The sequence below is a fragment of the Seriola aureovittata genome, chromosome 6, assembly GCF_021018895.1.
Source record: "Seriola aureovittata isolate HTS-2021-v1 ecotype China chromosome 6, ASM2101889v1, whole genome shotgun sequence".
In the NCBI taxonomy this organism is placed as follows: domain Eukaryota; kingdom Metazoa; phylum Chordata; class Actinopteri; order Carangiformes; family Carangidae; genus Seriola; species Seriola aureovittata.
Genome location: NC_079369.1, coordinates 18238011 through 18246808, shown reverse-complemented (window position 1 = coordinate 18246808; position 8798 = coordinate 18238011). Strand labels below are relative to the sequence as shown.

The following is an 8798-nucleotide window of genomic DNA, read 5'->3' as shown; positions in this document are numbered from 1 at the left end:
GTGAACCCAGAATTACAACCGGGGGAGGAGCAGACATAAACAAAGCTGTTCTTTTTGCATGTTGTTGGTATTTTTCCCTTCCAGAATATTCTGGGGAGCAGCTTGGCGTGCAGCTCAACTGCTGTCTGCTCTGTGACCCCTCTGAAGTTACACTGGTTTCCATGAAGTCTTAGAAAGGGAGGGGAGCTGCAAACTGATCCCCCCCTCCCCCTCCCCCTCCCTCTCTTTAGAGTCAACAAGGCGTTCATCTGAACCAGCCCCGACGTCTTGACGTCACATCGCCCACATCCAAGCGGGACAGAGGGACATGTGGGCGTCACAGAGCCAAAAGAGGCGCTTCATTGATCAGATCATCATCTTGGTGTTGACATCAAAGGATTCATTCATGACACACAATTCAGCTGTGAATACCACACATGTCACACACAAAAATGAGACAGACTCCAAAAAGAGTTAGAGCAGGACCGAAAAATTCCTGAAATGAGTTTGACAAAACATCTGTCCCAAGTTTGACAATTTACTTTATATTTTTACTTTGAGATTAAAATGTTAAATTCAAATACAACAAGCCACAACAGCCACAACTCAGACTTCACTGCCTTTAATTATCCAGGATATACAGGATCAACAAGTCCTTCAACCATGTACCTGCCCTCTCATACGACCCATAGCACGACATGACAGTGCTATAAAGGTTTGGTGAGGTTTAGGCTAAAAAACAACTTGTTTGGGTTGAAACAAGCACTTTAAGGAAGAGAACAGCTGTTGTACACATGCTGTCTCACACAACCGTTAGCTGTCGCTTTAACAATAGAGGAGAGTCTCTATAGTATAATTACATCAGTTATTGTAATGTGTTTCTTGATAAAAATATGTCTACAAATATTTGTAGACATGAATGGTTAATTGATTGTATTAACTCCAGCGCCATGAAGTCTACATGTCCAACCCATATTTATTTGTGAAAACAATATGACGTCACATCACAGTGTCAAAGCATTACAGCTGTGTTTGTCAAAATCCACTTTGAAACGTAGCTGATGCTTTTAAAAGGTCATAATTCTTGTTTATTAATACTTGCAGGTTTTTGTTTTGGGTTTGTTTTTTCACCATTTCTTGATGTTTACTCATCTGATTCTTCCTGCAGCGCATACACCATGCTAGAGCAACACAAAACCTTTTTTCCCTCATGTGGCAAGGTGGATGCTTGCACTCAGATGTCAAATATGTTTGAGAGATTTATATAGTTGCTCAACAACACCACCCTGGGAATTGCACCCAGGGAAATTCGGTTCTAACTACTAGACACACAGGTTCGTTCTATTCAGGTGGCATGAGACGGGGTTCGAGGTATAAAAATATATTTTATTACAATTGGTTAAAATAATTAACAATCAAAATCATTCACACCAAAAGAAGGGCAACTAGTCAGGAGCAGAGGCTTACCAGGTGGGCAGGTACTAGTGAACAGGAGCGGTTCACCCAAAATAAATAGAAATAAATCACCCACACATTGAAGGAACCACCACCGGGGAGCACAGCACATCAAATGAGGGGGACACCACCACCAGTCACCGACGCCACCACCACCACCGGCCTCTGACAACTGAAACAAAAAGAAAAGATTAAGAGAGTTGCAACTCAAACAAAAAGAAATAAACAATTAATGGGCAAGTTAAACCTAAAAAAAAAAAAAAAAAAAAACAGATGTATAACTAACAAAGAAAAACCTAAATGTCCAAATAATAACTGCCCAATAGAAATCAAAGAAAAATAATTCAAAGAAAGTACACAATTCAAAATATCGTTTAACACAGGAAAAAACAAAGGAAATCTAATTAACTAAATCAAAAGAAACACAAAGAAAAGAAGCAAATTAACCTAAGCAATTAACCCAAATTCAAATCATATAAACCACACCTCACTCATACAATCAAATTGATAAAAGGGCAAATCCAGCTTAGCACAAGCATGCCATGCAGAGATACTGTAGGGGAACCTGAAGGCTCCAGGTAGCCTGCAGCAACGAGTCTTATTTTGAAAAAGCTCAATAGCTTTTTAAAAAGGTCCGTCGGAAACTGCAACCGCCAATCGCCACCCAAGCAGCAAGTAAAACAGCAGCAAAGCGGCAAAAGCAGGACGCAAGCTGGAAGTAGAAGTGGAGACAAAGCAGCAGCCGTCCGATCTGTGGTTTCACCTTTAGCAGAATATATTATTAGCACTGTTCAATTAACTGAGGATGATGCAGTTGCAGCAGAGACAAACATACCTTTAGCAGAAGTGGATGCGCGCACACACACTCATACAGGTGGGCGGACGAGAGGGACAAATCTGGACATCAGCATTTCCTACGACCACACTAGCATTAGATGTCGGAATGCAAATACTATGATGCAGAGAGAGAGAACACTTACCATGCCAAACAGGAGCATACAGGAGCGACAGAGCAGTACACACAGCGGGACGCACGCCGTGGTAAAAGGGAAGCCGGCCGGCCTGCTACCGGAAGTGAATTGGGAAGCGAAAGAGCAGGGGAGAGGGCTGTCTTAAATACTGGCCCCTGCTCACGGATAGGCTATCAGGCCATCAAGGTGCGTTCAAGGCACATTAAGTGCAATGCATAGACTATGCTGCCACACTCGAATTATACAGTACATTGGCCATCATCATCCTGCAGCTGACTGCCTCTTGGGCTTTAAATAACTTGTTACCTTTTAAAGAAAGAAAAACCTACTGTGTTTCCACAGTGTTGTATATTGTGCTGACTCCAAGACAGAACCAGAGACTGTGGTAAACTTTTTGCCTCTAAAGACAAAACATATTCGGCCATGGACGAATCAGCACAATCAAACACCCAACAAACTCCCGGCATTCCCCTCTAACACAGCGCACAACAAAGCCTTATGACGTCTTTCAAAACAACCCGATGATAGGCCGTCTCATTCAGACGCCTCAGCACTGGATTAAAGGCAGCTCTGCCTTGTTTTGGTTTGTCTGCCACTGTTCCCTCCGGTCTTGTTATGATCTGTTTGGAATGTAGGCCGATACTGATTTTAAACATGAGAGGAGAAAAATCAGGACGACCGACTTCCTCCCGGCAACCTTGACAAGTCTTCACTGCTCAGACGTGTCCTGCTAGGGTACTTTTTATGTAGAGATGAAATAGGTAATAGTGATGCCAAATATGTCCTGATAAGGCCGAATGATGCTACTTTAAGACTGAGCAGATACGAAGAATCACACAGTTCCACAGCTCAGTTACAAGAAGGACTGAAAGAGGAAGTTTGGTATCAAGAGTCCTTGGGCTGCTGGCTGTTTACCAACCAACCACAGTGTCTCAAACTAATTATTTAAGCAATATCACACGCCAGGTCGTGATGTTATACTGAATATCAGCACGGCTGTGAAACATCAGCGCTCATGGAATGCCTCTCGTCCAATCAAATTACTTGGTCGGAACTAACTGTTGTGTAATACTATTTGACCCCAAGTGCATTACAGACATGGTAGCCCCCCCCCCCCCCCCCCCCCCCCGCTCTTACTTGATGGTAAATCCTGGTTAGAATTGTGATGCTAACAGAGGAAGCATTGTGAGAGCCTTATAACGCACTGTGTGTAAGATAAAAGGCTGCATTTTCAAATTCAGGAAAAATTGCACAGCCCACCTAAACACCAGGCCAAAATACACCTACACACATTCTGTTTTTATTCTTTTTGTTTGTTTTTTTTCTCATTTCTATGTCTGTTCTTGTTCTTCTTTGTAAACCAGACTTTTAATCACAGCCTCATGAGTATACCACCTTGCATTTCACTGCACATGTGGCAAATAAAAGTTAAGAATTTTGAAGTGTTAATTGCTCCATACTTGTATGAACATAAACATCAAGGACTGTAAAAAAAACAAAAAAAACAACTTGTAATTAATTAATTCTTGTAACTCAGAGATGGTACGTTTTGAGGCACATAACCATTGTTTTTTGGAAACTATGTTAAAAGCTATCGTCAGTCCCTGGATTTTCCTCAGAATGAGAACTGATGAAAGGATAAAGTCCAAGGTGAGGAAAACTAAATATTTTGTAATAATATTTTAACTGCTGTGCAATACACCTGAGTATTTTTTAAAAACTAATGGAGCTATATTTCATTTTTGTCACAGCTTCAAAGACTTAATATGCAGCCTGTTATATTGTTATTTTGTTATGTGGGACTCTGTTGTAATGAGCATCTAGTCTCTTTGTTTCATAATGCACTCAGTGTTACAAAATTAATGTGCACATTATGCAACTTCAGACACAAAATAACACTCATTTTGCTGTCACAAGATAAACGGAGCCTTGACTGACAGGTTCATGGCACACTGAACACTGACTACATCACTTCCTGTGTTCTGTGTCATAATTTCTAAGAAGTAATTATGCCTATTTTGCATTTATTGATAAAGACAGTTTAGTCTTGCTAAGTCCTCATTGACCTATAAATGTTAGCAAGACTACGCTGAGTCAGCAAAAACCCCAATTAGATCCTGAATAGTAATGACTGAAGATAATGGCGACACACAATTGTAAGGCGTTTGGGGTTTTTAGATGCCATACTAGATATTAAAGCTCCTCTGAACTTGATCCATTGCAAACAGGAACATATGACCCATGTGACATCAGCTGCTTGTGCCTCACCACGGTGCCATATCAGCAAATCTACGTTCAATAAATATACACATACATACATAATGTCTGACTTGCCGGAGCTGTTCGTCTTGTATTGCGTGCTTCACCGTGTGTGAAACTCAATACGTTGTCATTAAGTCGTAAACTCCCTCAGCCTTCATATGTTCTTCAGCTGAAGTAAATACAGTTCTGATCCTGACTAACCGTGAGGTGAGGTGAGTAATATATGTACAAATGGACTGGTTGCTGATGTTGTCTCAGGTGCAGTGTGATTAAGGGTGGGGTTAAAAAACTGACTGTGAGAAGCCATGGGTGTTTCTGCGTGTGTCTGTTGGCGTGATCAGCCGAGGTGTTCAGCAGCCTGTCAACAATGTCTGGACAACAACTCTGGCAGCTCATGACTCACACACACACACACACACACACACACACACACACACACACACACACACACACACACACACACAAAGAGCGAATATCTTAGCCATCATATTGTTTTTCACCACGACAGCTGCCTGTTTTCGGGGCAGAAATCTTGTTGAACACATCCTCCTGATGCCACACTAGTCTACAACCAACTTATCCTTCCCCCAAACAACTAACTCTAAAGTACATCTACTTTACGAAGATACAGTTTTGCAGTTCCCAGTTTACAGCCTCATAGCAACAGTTTGGGGAAGGTCCTTTCAGCGTAACAATGCCGTCTTACACAAAGCCAGGTCCACAAAGAATGGATTTTTGGAGGTTGGTTGTGGAAGAAGTTGACTGGCCTGTACATGGCCCCAAGTTTTCTAAGCAAGCAGCAACCTGACAATCCTGTTCTCATAGCGGAGGTTATGGTTTTACAGCTTTCAACAAAAGAAAAAACCCACGTGATGTGATCTGTTGGATGTAAAATAAAAATGTATTTTTACATTTCAGGCAATAGAAAGTTTAGCGTCTTGCTCAAGGACACTTTTGCAGGACACACACTCCAAAAGCTAAACTGAACCGACGACATGCTCTCTCTCTTTCTCGCGTCCAATTTTTACTTAAGTAATCATGTTTCCTCAAGCAAGTTGTTTCCAGATGTTTGTGACACACTGGTTACATACATACACACTCACATGTGCTTGCGTTGTCAGTTTACAATTTGTGCCATGCAACCACTTTGCAATTCACTGCTCCTCTGAAATGTAATTAGTGATTGGGGATGCACTGCCACTGCACTATAGTTACAACTTGTCCGAAGTGTTTCAGAGAAGGAAAAACTTTGTCTCCATTTGGGCCATGTGATTATGTTAACTTCATTTAGCACTGCACAAAGACTTCAGAGGAAATGATCACTGTTGGTCAAAGACAGTTTTTGTCAAGTAGTGGCTTGTCTGTACGATGGGGGGGGGCAAACAGGATGTACAGATTTCTTGGAAAACATGAGTGGATTATCTTTCAAACGTTACTGGATTTTTCGACAACAAACATGTTTCAATTTTTACAAAAATTTGTACTCACATCAGAATTTTATACTCTATTTGTCTCTGGTTTCAGAGTTTGAATTTTTCTTCTTTTTTTTTTGATGCTTTAAATGTTGAATTCAAACACTGCTACTCCAAGGCTCTTGTTGCCCATGTTGCACAGAATAGAAGAGTGACGGTTCTACATTTTGATTCTCGATCTCAATCTTTTTCTCTCCAGTTAATCACAGGTACAGTCTTTTGCTTAATCAGGTCAAGAAAACAGATGTGCTGAAAAGGCCTGTTGCGCATGTCCACCTTTGATCTAGGCCACAACACACCCTGCGGCAAGACTGTAGGTACGCAGGTTACACTGTGTGAATCTACTGGTTAGATTTTCCCCTTCAAAATAAGATGTCAGTCCTCCGAAGAGTGCAACAAGCAGCTCAGAACAATGTTAAATGTCTTGTAAAAGTGCAGCCTTTTGACATTTTGACAGACTGGATTCTCCATAGTTTTGAGGTTATAGCTACATAATTACATGTAATGAAAACCTAATGATCCTCATGTGGAAATTTGGTCTTTGCAGCTGCAGATAATAAGAAAGAAAAAGTAGAAGGAAAGGGGGGGGGGTGATTAAAGTAAAACAGGTGCTAACACAAACAATGAACAGATTCAGTATGTGGGCCTGGTGTTTGTTTGTTTCATTGACCCACTGACAAGAATTCTATGGGATGCTTTTCTGGGTCATATAAAATTTACCTTGCAGGTGTTCATGCAGGTCTCTGTTACAACCCGACTGCTCAGGTATACAGATACACAAGAAAGTTGTAAACTGGAAAAACACAACAAAACAGACTAAACCACCCTACTTAGATGAATATATACAAACGGAATATTTGCACAATAATTTCACATACCAAACCAGACAGGCAGGTTTAACAGTAGAAGCCCAAAATGCACAATATTTAAAAGGTTAAATGACTCAGTTGGACTAACTCAGAAAATGAAGTGGAAGTACGTACCGCATAAACAAGGATTACAGGAACAGGGTGGAAGACAAAGTCATGAAAACATCTTGTTCACTTCTTGCATCATGTTGACTGTGTGGACGAGTCTCTTCGTAAAAACCACACAGGTTCACAGTCAGGTCAGACTTCAGGGTGACGAACACCTCAGTGTTCGCCTTCACTTCAGTCCGATACAAATACAAAGCAATGTATCATTCTGTACTGTATTCATATTAAGTTTAACCTTAAATAGTCCATGGGTATTTATGCTATTTTGGTTTACATTAACTGGGGAACAGAAATCTTTTATTTCATACTTAAAAACCACTTATACTTCACTTTGTTAAGATTAAGGTAGAAAACCTCTGGGGGGTAAAACAACTGATGTTAATCCTTAAAAGACCTTTGGAAGCTTTAAGTGTCTCTCATGATTCTCTCTGTTTACACTGGGTGTGAATAATGTGGTGAATTATGGGTTTAACCAGTTCATTTAAGGTATATCTGAGTAGCCTAATGTTGTCAGGAGGAAGGTTAAGTTCAGAGAATAATGAACACCATGGTTATGTTTAGTGGCGTGATTTATGGGACGATAAAGGCATTTAAAAAATTTTGAAGGTATGTTTTGCTGCTTGTAAAAGGGTGTGGCGTTTGTTTGCATTACGTTATTTATTCCTGCACAAAGTCAACTACAATTCTGTCCCACTGTTTTTTATAAAATTTCTGTAACCATGTCTGGAATCTTTGGCAGCTTTGTTCCTGTTCCTCTTGAGCAATAATCAAAATGTATCAAATTGATTGATAAAAGCAAATTGATACTAAACACTATTCTTTGTGGAACATGAATCTCACAAAAATAACCGTAGCACTGTTTCTACTCGGTGTGAGGATCTATTTAACATTTAAAAGGTGAGATTCTGCACTTGTGACATGTTCCGTCTGTGTATTACTACATGTTGATGAGTCTTTAACTGAAAGTTGTGACTTCAGTGAGTTACAGTTTCTGGTCAGAGACACAGAGCGGGAAGACCATCTTTCAGAGCACCCAGGTTCAAGCCTCCCTCCCTGTTCAGGTGTCTGTCCTCGAAGCAGACCATGATAATGATAAATGTGAATATGCCAGTTCCTTATCATCCTCAAATTCTCTCATTTCTGCTTTCTTTGATCACATGAGCTGTGAGATTTTAGGACACCACACCACTGCTGAGTCAGTAAAGTCAGTAAAAATATATCGAAAGACTCCTACCAGGTGCCAGCAGACAAGATATGCTTCTGTACAAAAGGTTAGTTAAACAGAATAAGGTCTTTCTATGCACAGCGCTACGTTAATGCCACTGCTACCACATACGCTGACCTCTGAGCAGCCTGTGGTCAGAGGCAAGAGAAAAGCCAGGGATCAGTTACAATCCCGTAATATGTTTTGATTAAGGCCAGACCTAATGTTTAATTTCATTACTGGCTTTTCTATTGAGTGCTCTCTAAATGAATTGCTTGGTCTATGAAATAGTTTTGTCTGATTTACTGTTCAAAATTCAAAGGTAGTGCGTTTACAATATTATAAAACTGAGATAAACGGCAAATCGTCACACTGAAGCAGCTGGAACCAAAGAATCTCTGGTGTTTTGGCCTGAATGACCCCAAATGTTTAAGTGATTATCAAAATTGTTGATGATCGATTAATAAATTAATCGACT

General features: G+C 40.5%; 1 long non-coding RNA gene across 1 annotated transcript; it reads right to left on the bottom strand.

Moving 5' to 3' along the window:
• Positions 1-1344: 1344 nt before the first annotated feature.
• LOC130171160 (uncharacterized) lies at positions 1345-3523 on the bottom strand. Its single transcript, XR_008828092.1, has 2 exons — positions 2270-3523; positions 1345-1606 (listed from the first exon to the last, which is right to left on the bottom strand). It is a non-coding gene; the product is annotated as an uncharacterized LOC130171160 (long non-coding RNA).
• Between the last annotated feature and the right edge of the window lie 5275 nt (positions 3524-8798).